Here is an 18776-nt window from a genome sequence, read left to right on the forward strand (position 1 = left end):
GGAAATGATGTTAAATATATTTTAATTTCAAAAAATTAAATATTTACAGAATATACAAGGCAATTGCCCAGAAATGCCACATACACCTCACTTTGTCCTTGCCCCAGTCCTCTGCAAAAGAGATGAAATTCTCTGACAAGCAACTTCACCCCAAAACATCTCTGGCCCAGAGGATGGAAGCTTCTGTCTGAATCATCATGTTTGTATTCAGAGGCAACCAACCTCCACAAACATACAAACAGAAAAAGGAACCATGGCATCTAGGCCGATTCTATATCTTGGCTGTTGAGTAGAGCATCGCAAAGAACATGACGAAGTGTGTTAGTGTCTCTACTGACTGGGTATATTCCCAGAGCATGGCAGAGCCAGGTCATGCAGCATTTCCAGATGTCAATCTTTAAGGATTGTCCATACTGACTCCATACTGGCTGCACCAGTTTCTGTTCCCAGTGTTGGTGTGCAAGTTTCCTCTTTCCCCTTATCATCCTGAATGCTCCTTTTGAGGAGAGCCATTCTGATTGGGGCGACAGAATTCCAGTGTAGTTTTCATTTGCATCCCTTCACCCTCAAACATCCTTAATATTGTTTTTCCATGCACTGAAGAGTGTCCTGGTGAGCAGAATAGGCCCGACTCAGAGGGCCTCATATGTGCAGTCTAGATTAAAGCATGAAAGACAACAACAAAAGTCAAACCAGAAGAGGAATTACGGGGAGGATGAAGAGGCCCTGGAGAGTGCAATGGTTGGCAAGTAAGATGGAAACACATTATATATGTGGATGGAAGTGCCATAATGAAACCAGTTACTTTGTGAAATTAACATGGGTTAAGAAAAGAAAATCAAGTCTTCATAAAAACAAAACAAAACTGCAGACTGTCTTGCTTAACCCTGCCGGTCAGAATACTGATCGCAAATAGAAATGACTGCAGCAGGAGAGAGGATGGGGGTTGAAGGCTTCCATGAGCTGTGAAGTCAGAAGAAGAACAAAGAGCAGTGGAGAACATGGGCAGAAGCCCCCAGGACCTGCCTTCAGTCTCCCCATCTCGCACTCCTGTGCTTGTTAAGGTAGAGGAATATCAGGCTCATTGCTATTGGCTCAGCACAGCAATGATAGAGGAAGCATTTGTCTTAAGCAAGCATAGATTGTCTATTACTAGATTTGGACCAACTAATTTACCTGGATTCTGGTAACCTTAAGAAAAAGGAACCTGGGATCACCTGGGCTTTGCTCCACCACTCTGGGGTGGGGGAGCAGAACAGGCTGGAGGGCTGTTGAGGCTTCCTTGCTACTCCTAGCCAGGGGGGAGTCAGCTTTCCCATCCTGTAGTCACTGTCACATGCGACCTTAGGAAGGCACTTCATGTCCCTCTTGCAGGCAGAAGACACATCTGTAATTAGCCTCCGCTGTCTCTAGCAGGACTGGGGGAGGAGGGCCTGCACAGGCTGTCACCAGCTGGGCAGAGCACTGAGGTGGGGACTGTTGACAAGCTTGGAGTCTGTGGGGAGGTTCACCTGCCAGGGCTTTAATAAACTCTTCCTTGCAGCACTCACACCTGGTGACCTTTACCCTCTGCGGGGAAGGGGATGGGGGCTTCTCCTGCACCACACGCTATTTATTCCCAGCCAAGAGGATTCCAGGCAGGAAGGCAGAGACCTGCAGCAATTTGACAGGCATTTGAGATGTTGAAGTACACAACCCAGCCACATTTTCCCTTCAGATAATAGAAATGCTGTTACTCTTATGTGTGGGTTCCTCTTTTCCTCTCCCCTTCCTCTGCATAAGTGAAGACAGACTCCTTGCTTGCTTGCTTTCATTTATTTGGTTTTTCATCTGTGTTGGTGATGGGCTTGTGCCTTGGTCTCTGGAAGTGCATGGGGAAGGGGGAAGGAGTCCTTATGGGTGGGCGTGTCACTGCCTTCCTGCTCCTGCTCCAACGTTTGCATTCTTGTCCTCAAAGCTCCCTGCCAGGGAGGCAGGGAAGGCACCTTGTCCTCTTGCTTGCAGACGAAGCTGCTCGGGGTCACACAGGAGCAGTGGCTTGCCGCAGCATCCAGAGTGCGCTAAGGAAAGATTCACAAGAATCCTATTGCTTGGGTTGATATTAATATTTGACAAACACTTGCTGGGTCGCTGTCGTGGACCAGGCGTCTTTCCAGGGGCGGTGGGAGGCAGATGGGCAACCAGGATTCGATGCTGCAGGAGGCTTCCAGCCTGGGCTCCTTCCCTTACTGGCTTTAAAATCTAGGACTGTGTTCTGTACTTCCCTCTCCTCCTCTCTCTTTTCTTTCGCTTCCTCTTTCTCTCACATTGGGTTGAGGAGGGTGGGTCCCAGCGCATGGATCTGACTGTCTCCTCTTTTTCTCTCTTTGCTTCATAACGATTTCAATAGCTTCTGATAGAATGCACCAAAGGCTTTTCTTACCTGGGAACAAAAGGTGAAACGTTAATATGATTTTATTTAGGCTCAGATTGGATAAGGGAGACCTTTTGTTTTTACCTCTCATCTTCAAGTCTACACTCGTTAATTAAATTGAGCCTGTGGAAAGTGACCTGGGGGGGGACCTCCTGATAATATAATATGCTTTAATCAAATATAGACAATAAACAAGCAAGGAAAGAGCTGTTAGACAAAGCAGCACTCTAGAAACTTAAAGATGAGAGCCCTCGACAGAAAGGTGATTTGGGTGAGAGCAGAGAGCGCACACTTAGATAATGAGCCTAAAAAAAAGGCTCCGAAAAGAAAAGGCCCCGCAAACAGGGCCACTTGGACAAGCTCATCACCACTCCAAGCTGTGTGTGCTAGAAGGGTAGAATTCACAGCAAGACCACCTGGAGATTGCACTCACAAAAGGGCTGCCCTGTTTCTCTCAGCACATGCCTCACCTGGCCACAAGGGGGCGGAGAAGAGTCATCATTTTCCTCACAAGGCGCGGCAGACCTGTGTGGTGACTCACCTTTGGGCCAGGTGTGGCTGGCTAGTGACTAGATGATTTAGTTATTTTGGGGAAACTGAAGGGGAAATGATATCTGCCTGCTTGAAGGAAGAGAGTCGGGTTCACCCCAAATCTGAAGACTATGCCAGACCAGAATCACATCAGGGGGGAAGGACACTGCAAGGCAGCCTTGGCTGAAGGATGGCATGGCATGGGTAGAGAAGGTTCTGAAACGTACTTGCAATGTGATTTTAAGCGGCTAGCTTAGCCTTTTAAAATTCTATTTTCTTGTCCATAAAATGAGGTTACTGATCTCGCTCTCTAAGGTTGCTGAGTGTTCAAAAGTATAAATTTGGGTGAAAAGAACAGGTGCCCAGGGCAGGTGGTTATTCTGTGGCTCTGTCCCTCCCCTACCCCAACTATACCTAAACATGTGCTACCTGTAGGGGAACCAGGCATAGCACACCGCCTCTTGCACTTTGTGCGTTTTTTCAGGAAGTTCTGTTTGAATATATAATGTTGTCTAACTTATCTGTGAAGATGTTCATTCACTCAGTCATTCATTTGTTCTCCTAACTATTGAGATCCTACTTGGTCTCAGGTAGGCACTGCAGATCATGGAATGGAGAGCAGAAAGCAAACTCGGGGCATGTTGTCTGGAACTTCTGGGCCAGGGCCAACCGACAGAACTTGCTGTGGCTGTTAAACTGTCCCCTATCTGGGCTTTCCAACATGGCAACTAATCACCACATGGAATTATGAGCACTTGAAATGTGACTGGTTTTAGGATGTCCATTCATTTTAATTAATTTAAGTGTAAAAAGCCAGCCCTAACAGCTGTGGAATCACATTGGACAAGCCTGGAGGGTCAATGTGAAATGCTTAGCACATAGTTTAGAACAGTCAGCACGCAGGGATGCTGCGGCCCCTGTACCTAATGCATAGCTCTTGCTGCTTGTGGTCTTTCTTAAGGATGAGGAAGACTATCCCAAGAAGCTACTAGACAGTCTTTCCAGGATTTTTCATGAAGTTAACTACTTTAAATGTCTTTTAAATGAAGGCACAGTGCGGTGTAAGAAAGTAAATGTGCTTTGAAGCTAACCAGAAATGGATTTACATCCATCAGCTGCTGGTTACATGACTTGAGCAATTTACTTGCCATCTGGGTCTGGACCTCCTCTTTTGATAATGAGGGTGGTGATGGCCATTGCATAAGGTTGTGAAGGCAAACAGATCCTGCAGCAGATGAGTTCAGCAGAGATCAGAACCAAACTTGGTTTTCAGACATGTGGTGCCAGCTAAACAAACAGTGCTGCTTTTCTGGACTCTCTCAGCCTCCCAGGTGTGACTCTAAGACTCAGCCACCCTGGTTTGCTGACCGGTCTAGGATTGAACATCAGATTCCAGGTCATCTGGTCATGTTCCTTTCTTGGAATGTTTTCTGAATTTTGGGTCTAAGGAAAGCAGTTGAGACTTTCTCTGGTGGCAGGAGCCAATACTCTAAGAACCATGAGCCCCAGCAGAAGCTGCTCTACAGCAAGAAAGAATAAAGCCAACAAACAAAGCAAGACATACAGAAGGAAAGACAGGGAGAGAAAGGGAAATGAGATTTGAAATGGTGCTGTGTTCTAGACCAGTTGGCCCTGAGACCCAGCAGTGACCTCCTGGTCACTGGAGATGATGTCTCCATCCTTCTCAGACAATGCTCTTTCTGCTCCAGTGGGTTTGTGTTGGCTTTCTCTTATTTACAATATAGCAGCTTGTAACTAAACTGCAGCCAATCAGGCATCTGCTCTGTCTCTGGTTCATGCGCCTCCCATCAGAACGTAGCCTTGAACTTTTCCTACCTTACCCTCATGTGCATTCCATCTGAATGTAGCCCTGAACTCTTCCTACCTTCCCTTCCCACATCTGCCACAGGATGGCTCAGAACTTTGAATGGCTTCAGGGTTTGGGGGCAGGTTTCTAAGTCTCTGGGAGTTAATTAGTGCAGTTGGACTTGTTTCCTGTAATTTTTAGGAGATCTTGCCTCAGGACGATTCGCAAGCAAAATAGCAACTGCAGGTGTCTCTGAAGTGGCTCTTTAGGAGAGAGCCCACTGTTGTGAGCATGTTGAACCAGGAGACAGGGGCGTAATTCCAAAGTCTCCACAACATGGAATTGGAGAAAGATGATATCCCTGCCTGCCTTTCCTAAGAAGGCAGATGGACCAAAGGGGAAGACGACTCTGATGTTTTCCCCACTTAGGTGACAGTGTAGCTGCATTCCCTAGTGACATTTTGCAGCTTACACCTTGGGCTCCCTTTACATACGGCCATCACCTTGACTAGCCACCTGTCGAGTTTCAGGAGCCCCTTCTCTTTATAGGATCATTTCTATGGCACTGCAAAGACTCAGTTTCTGGATCCTTCTTTAGCATTGCCATACATAGCTTGTTTCAGACTTGAGCAAGGCCATCAGAGTTGAGAGCTGCAAGCTTGCCTGGGTTCTGGTCTCTGGGTTGCTCTCAGACCTTGGGCATATCACATCTCACATCTTCTGCTCCTTAGAGACCCCATATATAAAGCAGGGATAAAAATATCTGCCCTTCTGACCTCACAGATAGGAAATTAGATTAGAGATGTGAGACCTGGCAAGGCACTATGTGATTGCAAGGTGCTAGTATTTTTTTTTATATATATAACCTTAAAAATCTTATTACCACAGTGATACATGCTTACTGGAGAACACTGAGACAATGCAGATAAGAAAATGATGGAAATAAAAATAGTCCATAATCTCACCACCTAGGGACAACTGCTGTAAACCAGCTAATGGGCACCATTCTGAGATCTACATTAGATTACTTGCAATAGGATGGCCATTTTTGTGCTATTTTGCAATCTGATTTTTCGCATAATAACATGTAATCACCCACCAGAGATTGAAATTGTGGAATTTCCTCTCTGTATTTGGAGCCAGAAGCCACCCTGGAGCTGTCAAGGTGCTCTCTCTCATCTCCCAAAGAGTAGGTGTGGATACCATAGACTCACACAGCACCCTCCCTTGGGAGGAACAGCTGTGACTCAGTGTCCCGGAAAGGTGGCTGTATTAAGTACCTTTCTCATTTCCATGACAACATTCCCGATGCCGACACTTGAAAGGAAGACTGTTTGGCTCATGGTTTCAGAGGGCTTGTTCAGCACATTGCTGACAGGGAAGCCTAACTCAGAGAAGAAGATATCATGTTTGCCCAGAAACAGAGAAAAGGAAACACAGGAAAAGTCCAGGACAAGATACAGCCCATAGATATGCCCTTAGTGACCTATAACCTCCACTTCGACTACCTCCCTCTTACCAGCTCATAATAATGTTGTAATTGTGTAAACCTATCAAAGTTGATTGTAAACAAATCAACTGGTTAGGTCCAAGCCTTTTTCTGCCCTGGATAGCCTGCCTCTGCCCTGTCTAGCCTGCCTCTGTCCTGTCTAGCCTGCCTCTGCCCTGTGTGGTCTTTGTGCCAGGCTGTGGACTGTAAGCTTCCAATAGATTGAGTTTTTTCAAGGCAGCCAGAGTTGATTTCTATTGCTCCCAACCCCAGAGATCTTAGTTTATGAGACTCTTGACCAAAGCCTGACCCACTATACAGATGAATTCACTGAGGCTTCAAAGGGCTCCTACTACGGATGAACATTGCCTCTTTAGTGAAAGGCCTTTCCATTTGCCTCCCACCTAACCTGCTGGAGGCAGAAAACAGCAACCAAATTTCGTCTCCAGGCTTGGTGACATATGATAGTCTCTGCATATTGCTTCCTGCCAGCCCAGGCAGCTGAGACAGGTGTCGGCCTGTGCATTATCGTGATGGGGGAGTAGGAGCCATCCCAGCTTTGGGTTACTGAAGAGGTGGCAATTGAATTGGGGAGAAGGGGCTTTAAATTCCTTTTAGACATGACTTAGGGCTGGTGGAAAGCAGAATGCTGCTTTCCTTTCAAAGCCTCTCCTAGCAATCAGGAGAAGTCTGGTGCTGTGGGCTCCTCAGGAGGCCCCCTTCCTGCAGTTTCTGGGCAGGTGAGGGTTTTCAGGGCCCCAAGTGAATCTCTTTAGGCCCTCATGAAAATCAGCCATAGAGACCCAGGGCAGACTGGGTTGCCTGCAAGTACTCTGAAATGGAATACGAAGTCTTCATGGTTTAGAAAATTAAAAATGACTGAGACACTGTGCTATTGATTTTTGCCCTCGTCTCACACCACTGGGTGAATAAATTATTCTTGGAGGTTTTGTACAAATTACTCAATAAAGTCATAGCGATGTGTCTGGTAACTGGTTCCAAGGCAGGAACTGCTAAGTGGGAAAAGACTATATAGTCATGTGATTGAGTTGACTCACCTCATGGCTGAGGACAACGGGAACTGAGGTAGGGGTCACGGTGAGGCTGGAGACTAGAGTTCAGAACACTGGGCTGAAATGCAGTCTCCATCTTCAGAGGACTAGAAGGTAAAGTCTTTGAGATGGTTAGCTCCTGTTGCAACTTGACAGGCTGTGAGTCTCTAGACATCTAGACGTCTAGTCAAACTAATCTGTGTCTATCCGGGAGGGACTTGGTGACTAACAGTACTTGAGCCAGTACAGTAGGTTGAGCAAAGCCCATGGTAATCCAAAGGTCTTGGTAATCAGGATGGCCTCAAGTGATCATTGGGCAACTAATTAACAAGAATGATGAGAGAGAGAAACCCCCTACCCACCCATCTTCAGCTGGGAGGCTTTCTGGCCTCATGAACACCAGCTCTCCTTGACTCTTGAGCCTGCTCGCTTGACTTTTAGGCTAGCATGAGATACTGGGTCTCGGTCCCTGGTGTGTTGACTACAGAACCTATACTCCACAGCCTCTATAACCACAGCCACAACACTCAGTCCCCAGCTCCCTGCTTCCCACTTCCAAACAAAAAAACAAAAAAAACCCAAAACAAAGCAAACCAACCAAACAAACAAAACCCCCAAACACACATCTTCTAGGACTAATCCAGTGCCAGTTGGTATAAATAGGAGGGTAAAAGGAACTTTTGTAGGAACTAACATAAATACTTGTCCTTTGCATTTGAAAATTCCTAGGTGTTTGGTTCAGAGTCTGGAGCCAATGAAATGGTTATGCCACATTTTTCAGCTGCCCCTGTAAACAAAGCTGAAAACTTTGAGTTGGCATCGTTCAAATAGGGTTCTGTTTTGCCCACTCTGTGAGCTTTCTCCAACTTGGTCTTTTTGTGGGTTGTTTCATTTGTTTGTTTTTAGTTTGCTGTGACTTAAGCAATGCTAAATTTACATAGATGGAGTTGGGAAACTGCACATAAAAATTCCAGTCTGTTGCTTTGTAAAAACCTTTGGGTCACATTGACTCCTGGACTAGCTAGGATTGGTGTAGTTGCTGCTGTTTCAGTCAGTTCCTGAGTTTGACACAGTCCCTACCAGGCCCAAACATCTCCCTAAATTGGATCTGGAATATCCCTCAAAAGTCCTTATCCCTGGTGTTTTTGATTTTAGCCATTCTGACAGGAGTAAGATGGTATCTCATAGTTGTTTTGATTTGCATTTCCCTGATGGCTAAGGATATTGAACACTTTCTTATGTGCCTTTCAACCATTTTAGATTCCTCTATTGAGAATTGTCTTTTTAGTTCTGTACCCCACTTTTTAATTGGATTGTTTGGTGTTTTGGAGACTAGCTTCTTGAGTTCTTTGTATATTTTGGAGATCAGTCCTCTGTCAGATGTGGGGTTGGTGAATATCTTTTCCCATTCTGTGAGCTGCTGTTTTGTCTTGCTGACTGTGTCCTTTGCCTTACAGAAGCTTCTCAGTTTCAGGAGGTCCCATTTATTAGTTGTTGATCTCAATGTCTGTGCTACTGGTGTATTGTTCTGGAAGCAGTCTCCTGTACCAATTAGTTCAAGGGTATTTCCTATTTTGTCTTCTAATAGGTTCAGTGTGGCTGGATTATGTTGAGGTCTTTGATCCATTTTGACTTAAGTTTTGTGCATGGCGATAGATATGGATCTATCTGCAGTCTTCTACATGCCAACATCCAGTTATGCCAGCACCATTTGTTGAAGATGCTTTCTTTTTTCCATTGTATAATTTTAGCTTCTTTGTCAAAAATCATGTGTTCCTAGGTGTGTGGGTTAATATCAGGGTTTTCAACTCTAATGACAGTTTATGCTGGAGAGGATGTGAAGAAAGAGGAACACTCCTCCACTGCTGGTGGGAGTGCCAACTTGTACAACCACTTTGGGAATCAGTATGGCGACTCCTTAAGAAAATGGGAATCAGTCTACCACAAGATCCAGCAATTCCACTCTTAGGCATATACCCCAAAGAAGCACATTCTATACAACAAGGACATCTGTTCAACAATGTTCATAGCAGCACTATTTGTAATAGCCAGAAACTGGAAGCAGCCTAGATGCCCCTCAACTGAAGAATGGATAGAGAAAATGTGGTACATTTACACAATGGAGTACTACTCAGTGGGAAAAAAAATGGAATCTTGAAATTTGCAGGAAAATGGATGGAACTCGAAGAAACCCTTCTGAGTGAGGTAACCCAATCACAAAAAGACAAACATGTACTCACTCATATGTGGATTTTAGACATAGAGCAAAGGATTATCAGCCTACAATCCACACTGCCAGAGAAGCTAGTAAACAAGGAGGACCCTAAGAGAGACATACATGGTCCCCTGGAGAAGGGGAAAGGGACAAGATCTCCTGAGCAAATTGGGAGCATGAGAGAAGGGTGGGGGATAGTTAGGAGAATGAGAAGGGGAGAAGAGGAGGGGTGAGGAGGACATGAGGGAGCAGAAAGGTTGAGTCAGGGGAAGAATAGATGATAACAAGAATGGAGATACCATAATAGAGGGAGACATTTTAGGTTTACAGAGAAATCAGGCACTAGGGAAATGTCTGGAGATCTACAAAAATGACACCAGCTAACAATCTAAGCAACAGAAGAGAGGCTACCTTAAATGCCCTTCTCTGATAATGAGATTGATGACTAACTTATATGCCATCGTTTAGCCTTTACCCAGCAGCTGGTGGAAGTAGAAGCAGACACCCATAGCAAAACACTGAACTAAACTGGAATCCAGTTACAGAGAAGGAGGAACGAAGAGCAAAGGGGTCCAGACCAGGCTGGTGAAACCCACAGAAACAGCTGACCTGAACATCGGGGAACTCTTGCTCCCCAGACTGATAGCTGGGAAACCCGCATAGGACTGATCTAGACCCTAGGAACATGGGTTTCATCGAGGAGAACTCAGAAATCTATGGGACCTCCTGTAGCAGATCAGTACTTATCCCTAGCATAGGTGTGGACTTTGGGAGCCCATTCCACATAGAGGGATAATCCCTGAGCCAAGACACAAGGGGTTAGGCCTAGGCCCTATCCCAAAGTATATGATAGACTCTGATGACCCCCTATGGAAGGCCTCACCCTCCCTGGGGAACAGAAAGGGTATGGGATAGGTAGGGTTTTAGTTGGGGTGGGGGGGTAGAGGAAGAGGGGAGGGAGAGGGAACTGGGATTGACATGTAGAACAATCTTGTTTCTAATTCAAAATTTAAAAATCTGCAAAAAAAAAAAAAAAAAAAAAAAAAAAAGTCCTTAGCCCTACCCAAGCCTGGGCACTCCTGGGAGGTGGTGGAACCTTGAGGAGGTGTGGCCTAGCAGGATACTGTGAGGTGAGGTCGCTGAGGACTTTGAAGGAGATAGCAGGACTGCCTTTCACTTTCTAGATGACATGAAATAAAACAGCTTTGTTTTTGTTTTTTGTTTTTGTTTTTGTTTTTCAAAAGGGATATGGGGGGGTGATGGTAATAAACTGAAAGAAATTATCCACCTCCCCACCTCAACAAGCAGCTGGACTACATTTCCCAGAATTCTCTGTAGTCAGACAAGCCCATGTGATAGGCAGTCCAGACCTGGCTCCTTTCTTATTTTTTTTTCTTCTTTCAGAAAATGAGTAAATGCGATCCTGAGGCCTTAGAAGGGACCTGGATCTCCCAGGCACCGTGAAAATACACCAGCAAGGAACAGGGATATGATCAAGAAGTGTGTCTTTGCTGTCTTAGCCACTGGGATCTAAGGATTAATTTATTTTAGTAAATATCCATTCCTTCATTGAAAGTAGCAACAACAACCACAGAAATGTGATAGGTTCCTTTTCTGTGTTAGACTCTGCCTGTTACCTCACATGAGGTGTCACATAAAGTCATCACGGGCCTGTGAGCTAGGTAGTTGTTACTGTTTCCACTTAACTGTAAGGAAAACTGAGGTTAAGTGACACATTCGATACATTAGACCTATGCTTTATAGCAGGGCTATTCTGAAACAGAGGGGAGGAATGGAGGGAAGAGAATCAAAGGAAGCAGAGAGCATTCAGAATAGAGCAAAGTGTGGTTCCTGGACCAGAGACTCAGGGCAGCCATGACTAGGTAATATGGGATACCGTAAGAACAGGCAGGCCCACTCCAGGCTTGTCTTGCTGTGGGGGCAGGACTCTAGGGGGATTAAGGAAGCCCTCTCTCTGTGTCTTATATATCTCTAAAGACCCCTTTTTCTGCTTCCAAAGAGGCAGGTGTGTAATTCAGAGCTTGGGGATGGAGGTAGACCTTGGAAACATCAGTGGGGGGTGGGGAGCTTCCTGTTGGCTCAGGCAGTGCCATGGCCATTCAGGGACTTTGTTCCTGGAGTTTGGGGGCACCCTGCAGAGGACAAATGGATTTGATGACAATTGAAATTGGAAGAGAGCTTCCTGCCATGGTAGGTCAAACTGACTCAGCATGTGCTCTACTGTTGTCAGAGAAGGCAGGAAGCAGCAGGGCTGGCAACTGGCTTCTAGAAGGTTCCTTTCTGTCTCTGGGGAGCCTGAGCTAGGCCAGAGGTGGGGTGCCCCACCTCTGCTGTCTCTGCTCCTTGAGTGTTTCAAGAAGGACTCTGGCCAGACACCATATCAAGTGCTGGAAAAAGCATCTGTGGGGGTCCTCTACCCCAGGGCTGGCCTCGTGTCTCATGTAGCAGTCAGAAGGCAAGGTAATAGACAAACCAGCAAGGTTATTTCCACTCTAAGGAAGAAAGAAGTGTATTGAGGCACTCCACGTGGGGGTTCCCAGGGAAAGCAGCAATAAAGAACTGGCAGATGGTTGGTTTTGATTGTCAGTGTGGCTGGATTTATAATCACCTGGGAGATGAAGGGACAGACACACCTCTAAGTGTGTCCACCAGGGCCTTTCCACAGAGAATTAACAGGGGCTAGATCCATCCTGAAGGTGGGCATTGACATCCCATGAGCTGATAGTCCGTGTAAAATCAAAAAGGGACACAGAACTTTATACAAACTCCAACGTCCCTTCCTATCTGCTCTGTGTCTGCCAAGAAGTGAGTAACGATACCCACCATAGGTTCCCACCACCATGGGGCTCTTTCTGACTAGATGGAGCCAAGTGACCATGAATGGAGATCTCTGAAACCATGAGCCAAAATAAAGAATTCTGCCCTGTAGGTTGTTCTCAGGTGTCTTGATCACAATGATGAGAATATACACCAAAAACAAAAGTTGGGAGGAGCTAGAAGTGAGTTTGAAATTTGAGTGGCAGCAAGGAGGCCAGGGAGCTAGCGCAGCACGAAGTAGGGACTACACCAGAGAAAAGGTAGATATTGAGTAGGAAGGGGCCCTGGCCTCCACTCTTTCTCCTCTAGGACCCTGGAGAGATGTTGAGTGGGGTGCTGGGTGTTAATGCTCTCCTGCCAGTTGCAGGAGCAAGTGATAGTAAAGCATACCCAAGAACAACCTCACTGTGGGGGGGATGGGGAGTTCAATTGTTAGACCCCCAGAAAACTCAGGTATCCGGGGTCCCAGGTCACAACCACAGTCACCCCAATCACCAGGCAGATTCGAGAGCTTGCTGCAAACTGCAGGAGGCTTTATTGTAATTTAACGAGCTAACCCCATGTTAGCTCAGGTCTTTCACCCACCCGCCATGGCGGATGGCTCGCAAAAGACAGCTCCTAGGGCCTCCTGAGAGATCTTATAGGGCAGCGTAAGGGGAGTGTCTAGCGGTACACACAGGCTCACAATTGGTGTGCCTCCAGGCTTGGAGGGCTTGCCCTGTGTTGATTGGCCAACTGGTTGTTATGGCCCATAGGCCCTCCCAGGGTGGTTGCTATGCTTTGTGCGTCACAGGGTCGTAAAGCATAGCGCCACTAGCTAACTTCTGATTGGTTCCTTGTCACGAGGCAGGCATCTGATTTTCTAGTGACTAACTAACTTCTGATTGGTTCCTTGTCACGAGGCAGGCATCTGACTTTCTAGTGTCCAGGACAAGGTCATAGAAGCATGTGTTCGGCCACTATGACTGCCAAAAGGGGAGCTGGTTCCTTCACAATGAGGATCTTTGAGTTTGTGTTCAAACTTCAAACCGGGTGGTCTTGAGAATCTGATATAACTCGGGCTCTGTTGTTACTATTTTTTAATCAGTAGAGGGGAATTTGCAGCATATCTACCCTTTCTAACGCAGTTGAGAATTCTTAGGGCCAACCTAGGTTAACACACATTGATCTCAGCTCTGGGCACTGGCTATGTCTTACATTAGGACAGTTTCCCCGAGGACAGTGGTTTTTGATTTCTGCAGTTCCTTAGGGTGATGACAGCTGTGAAACATCCTAGGATTCCTGAGTGCTGAGCTGCTGTTCTAATGCCAATCTCGGGGTCTGAGGCTGAGAACTCTTCTCATTCCATTCTTCTAGGGCTCAGACTTTCTTACAGCCCCACAGCTGGGAATTGGGAGATCAGCTTAACCGGCCACAAGACTTCTTTCCTTCCACCATCGGACTCCCCAAGCTCTGCTCATTTTGCTCCCTCTTTCCTGTCCCTGAGGGCCACTCAGACCCTGTATTGCCTGACTCCCTGAAAGGCCTATGGCTGATCTCACCATTAATTTTCCAAGCACCCTGCAGTTGGTTAAGGCCAAGCACATCTGTGAATTATCTTAGCTATTACCACAATGCCACCACTGTAACTGTCCCTCTCACTCCAGTGCATCAGCCTCTGATAGGAGGAAGCAAGCTGGTCCAATGGCAGGGCTGGATCCAGCCCCTAGAGCTCTGGGTTTCCATTCACCTTTCCAATGGAATACCACTGGCTCCAGGGACAACAGAATACATGTGGATGGAGTCTATTTGGGGTGGAAATGGATTTCAGGCCTCAATCTTAGAGTTGTCTTCCCCTGCTAGCATCAGTTCAACCTTTGACAGCCTCGCTTTCATGACCAGGGCTGGGGGAAAGCCCATTCAGGGCCTGCAGTACAGGACTCCACAGACAAATCATTACAGCATCTCTTGCCTGCCTGCCAAGCTTCCTTCCCTCCACCTAGCCCTCACCTCCAGCACCAGCAGGAGCTCTGGCCCCCTCCTGGCCCCCACCTCCTGCCATCTGCTGGGCTACACACTGGCCTTAATGTGCCCGGGAGTGGGCACTTGGCCATGGTAGGCCACAGACCTGCGTGCCAGGCTACCAGGTGAGCATGTGTGAGCCCTGCATGTGCTGTGAGGCTGCTGCACAGCCAGGATCCTCAGGCAGGGAGGACAGCCATGTGGCATGATTGGCAGGCTGGATGGGGGTGGAAGCCTGCAAGGGAATGCAGGTGGGACACACACTTCTGCAGCTGCCTGCATAGACCCCCAACCTGGGTCAGGTTTGGAGGAGTGAGTGGGAGGAGGGGAGGTTGAGAGGAGAGAACAGGGCAGCCCCTTGCTGCTGCTGAGTCAGGTGTAGAGAAGGGAAGGGTGGGCACTTCCTGACTCTTTGGAAAAGCGTTGCTTTAGCTACAAAAAATACATTCTCATCCACTGAGCACTCACTGCCTTCAAGGCCAAACCAAACACTGTCCTCCATGGCACTAATCTTCCCCACAGTCCTGGGAGATGGATGCTAATTACTCCACTATGGTGCAGAAATGAAGCTGTGGGAGGGAGCCTTGTTACTTAAGGAAGCCATGTTGGAAAGGGCTAAGAATCTGCAGCCCAGGTCCATCTACCCAACTGCAGTCATCATGCCTGCCTCTGCTTCTGGCACTCAGCAAGCCCTTCCTGACTCCCCAGGACTCTGCATCTTAGGTGGCATTTGCCAAGCTTACTCTTTTGAATGTGTCATGTATGAATCAGCAGAGATGGTTTTCCAGTTGCTGATTCTTACTGGGAGTCTAAACGGAGGAAGAGCACAGGCCCAAACTATCAGCAGCCATACTTAGACCTTATGCAGAACCCATTCTGACTTCCCAGATCTGGACAGCTGCAGGATGGGGCTCCTGAGGGGATCCTAGGGAATTCCAGAGACCAGTGACTTGGGAGCATCTTAGAGAAGTGTCCAAGTCACTGAAACTTCAAAGAAGAAGCTGTTCCCGGAGGGTGAGGAGGCCAGGAAAGGTTTCCTAGAAGAAGAAACTAGAGCCTGAGGGTGAACAGTGGAGGGTGCCTTGGGGGTGGTGATACAAGAATGATAGGCATGCAGACTCAGAGCAGGCACAGGCAGGCTCAGACAGGCACAGACAGGCTCAGACAGGCACAGACAGGCTCAAATAGGCACAGACAGGCTCAAACAGGCACAGGCAGGCTCAGACAGGCACAGGCAGTATGTGTTCGAGGACTGAAGCAAGGTCCATTCCATCAGAACCAGAAGATGTGAGAAGCATGAGGCGAAGTTCTCAGCAATGAGGACAGGAAGTGGGAGAATAGTTTTCACTTCAGACACAGACACCTGATTAAAGAAGTGTATGCCAGCAAACATGGATGACACCTACTATGTGCAGGGTACTGTTTCACACTCTGGGGGTTTCGAGCGAACAGACAGATGGGATGTGAACTTTTAGCCATAGATAAGGAGTAAGAACAGGAGTGAGAAGATGATGATACAGGGAGTTGGGTGCAGACTCCCTAAAAGACTGAGTGGGTCTTGGCTGGTGAAGAGTCAGTTAGCCAAATGGTGCAGAGAACAGCAGGCACAGATATCCCTGAGGCAGGAGAGGGTGAACATAAGCCTAGGATATCCCCAAGTCTGGTGTGACCAGCCCATGAGCAAGGCAGGATGTGGAGCCCAACAAAGCAGGCGAGGCAATGAGATGAAGTATAAAGACTCGTTTACTGTCCCAACCTGGGGCCAGGTCCTGTCTGTGGACTGGAGAACAGAGTCCCCTATTGGCGTCCATGCAGTCTTTCTCCCAAGACTTCTATTAGCCTCCCCCCCCCCCCCCGCCCCGGCACCTTCTCACAATGAGTCCTGCCTAAGTCATTTCAAGCCCCACCCCCACCCGTGATCACCTTACCTCCCTCCACTTGGCCAAGCCCATTCTGCTGCCAGAAAGTCATACTGAACCCCCACCCCAGTCTCTGAGATAAATGTTCTCTCCTTTTGCCAGGCTAGATGCCTGAAGTCCCTGAGACAATGCTACCCTAATGGGGGCTTTGTTCCTCAAGAAGGCAAATTTGAGTGATATGTCTCCTTTACATTCACAATTTACTATACAATTGCCCTGGTGCAGAAGCATTAAGAAACTTAATGTTTTTAAGTAGAAGTTAATTGATTGAAATTAGGCAGCTGGCACCTGCTGCAGAATGGCAAAGAAATAGCACTGGGTAAATGATGACTCTCCAGTGAAGCCAGGATGGCTGTGGACACTCCTAACTACAAGAGCCTGTGGGCCACCCTGCAGCATCTCACACTCCTGTGGACATGTGCAAGGTGCTGGTGTGCTTCTGAGATGCATGCATGTTGAGAGTGGTCTATGTTTTGTTGTGCACGTTTCATGTGTTATTTGGATGTGAGTGTCTATATACAGACGTTGTATGTGTGGTGTGGTATATGTGCTAAATGAGGGGTTTGTGCAGGGCATGAGGCTGTCAGGAAGAGATGGGTCCCACATTTCTCAGCTCAGAATCAAGATTCTTCTTCTTCTTCTTCTTCTTCTTCTTCTTCTTCTTCTTCTTCTTCTTCTTCTTCTTCTTCTTCTTCTTCTTCTTCTTCTTCTTCTTGTTTTTTTGAGACAGGGTTTCTCTGTGTAGCTTTGGAGCCTATCCTGGCACTCGCTCTGGAGATCAGGCTGGCCTCAAACTCACAGAGATCTGCCTGCCTCTGCCTCCTGAGTGCTGGGATTAAAGGTGTGCACCACCAACGCCTGGCCAATATGAGGACAACTTTGTTTTTTTAAACGTGTGTGTGTGTGTGTGTGTGTGTGTGTGTGTGTGTGTGTGTGTGTGTGTAAAAGGTCCTGATACAAGTTCAGGTTGATATTGAACTCTAGATGCATCTGCCTCAGTTTCATGCTGTACCTGGCTCTATACAATTTTTTCTCATGTCCATGAAAGCAGCTGGTCAGTGAGGTACCAGGGTCCATGCCACCCCTGTCCTGACAGTGTCAACCTCCAGACTCCCCACTTGGGCCTTTACCTTTTGTTCAGTCCCCTCCATGTCTCTGCTTTGGTGACACCCCCAAAGGCAGATGTTAGGGGACTCAGTGCATGGGGGCTGTGGTTGCCTAGTGATTAGGAAACAGCTTCTTGCAAGCATGAGAGAAAGCATGCACTGTGCATGGAATTCCATGCCACAGAAGCTCCCGCCCTGTCCTTTGAGAAGACAGACTCATTACACTCGGGAGATAATAAAGCCTGGGAGTTGGCATTTCAGCGCGCATTGATGCATTCCCTCCTTTTGTCCCTACATGTTAAAAGGAATCACAAAAGGTATTTACATAGCGAATCCCTTTTCAAATATTTCTCTTCAATCAAATCAAGGTCGGGTCCACAGATAAGGAATTAATCACTTGTAGGTTCCATGTGAAGCCAAACTTTCACTGTACATACTTCTGGATAGGCCTTCTCTCTTCCAGACAGTTCCTCTCCTCTACCCAGCCTTAGACACATGGCTGTCTTTCTGTTCTTACTGTTCCTAGGCTTCAGCCCACCTTTGCATGAGTCCTTGGTCTGTGTAGGCTTCAAAATATTTGATTTTATCTGGTCATGCCAATTTCAAGTCATATTTTTACCTCCTCACTAAGCACCCCGTCACTGTACCTAACTCTGTGTGCTCAGGGTTGTATTCCTAACCCTAACCCTAACCCTAACCCTAACCCTAACCCTAACCCTAACCCTAACCCTAACATCTAGGCATCAGCCACCACTCTGAGCTCCCTGCTTCTGCTGTTATTCTGCAGTGGTCACTCACGGCCCAAGATCAAATCCAGCCTTCTTTCTAGTTTTGTATGAGGCAAGAGGTCAGAATGGTTTCTACATGTTTAAAAGCTGAAAACAAGAAGGGTAGTGAGTCAGCTTCTTCTTATTGGTTAAGGGCACTTCTTATTGTTATGAAAGACATGGGTTCGATTCCCAGTACCAGCATGGAGGCTCACCTCCTCCTCAGGCGCCAAGCACACATAGACTACACAGGTGCGGACACATAAAGTAATAAACACAAATTGTTGAAAAAAAGAGAAAAATTCTATTTTGTGACATCGGAAAATGATGTTCTGTCCAGGTTTCAGTGCTCAGGCTTTATGGGAGTTCAGCCATGTGCATTGGTCCCCATACCAGTAACTACAGCTGTTCTTCATGTGAGGGGGCTGTGGCAGAACCTGCAAGGCCTTGGATGTTGACAGCTAGAGCCTTCTGAGGACGGGTGTGAGCAGCGGAGCCCCACCCAACAGATGCTTCCTTCTTAACCCAGGCCTGCATTTCATACTTACTTGTGGAAATGATTTCCTTTTTCTAACTTGTCTCTTAATTTGTTCTTTAAGGTTCAGCCCAGAACTCTCCATGGCCTTGCCCTTAATCTG

The sequence above is a fragment of the Cricetulus griseus genome, chromosome 3, assembly GCF_003668045.3.
Source record: "Cricetulus griseus strain 17A/GY chromosome 3, alternate assembly CriGri-PICRH-1.0, whole genome shotgun sequence".
Taxonomy (NCBI): Eukaryota; Metazoa; Chordata; class Mammalia; order Rodentia; family Cricetidae; genus Cricetulus; species Cricetulus griseus.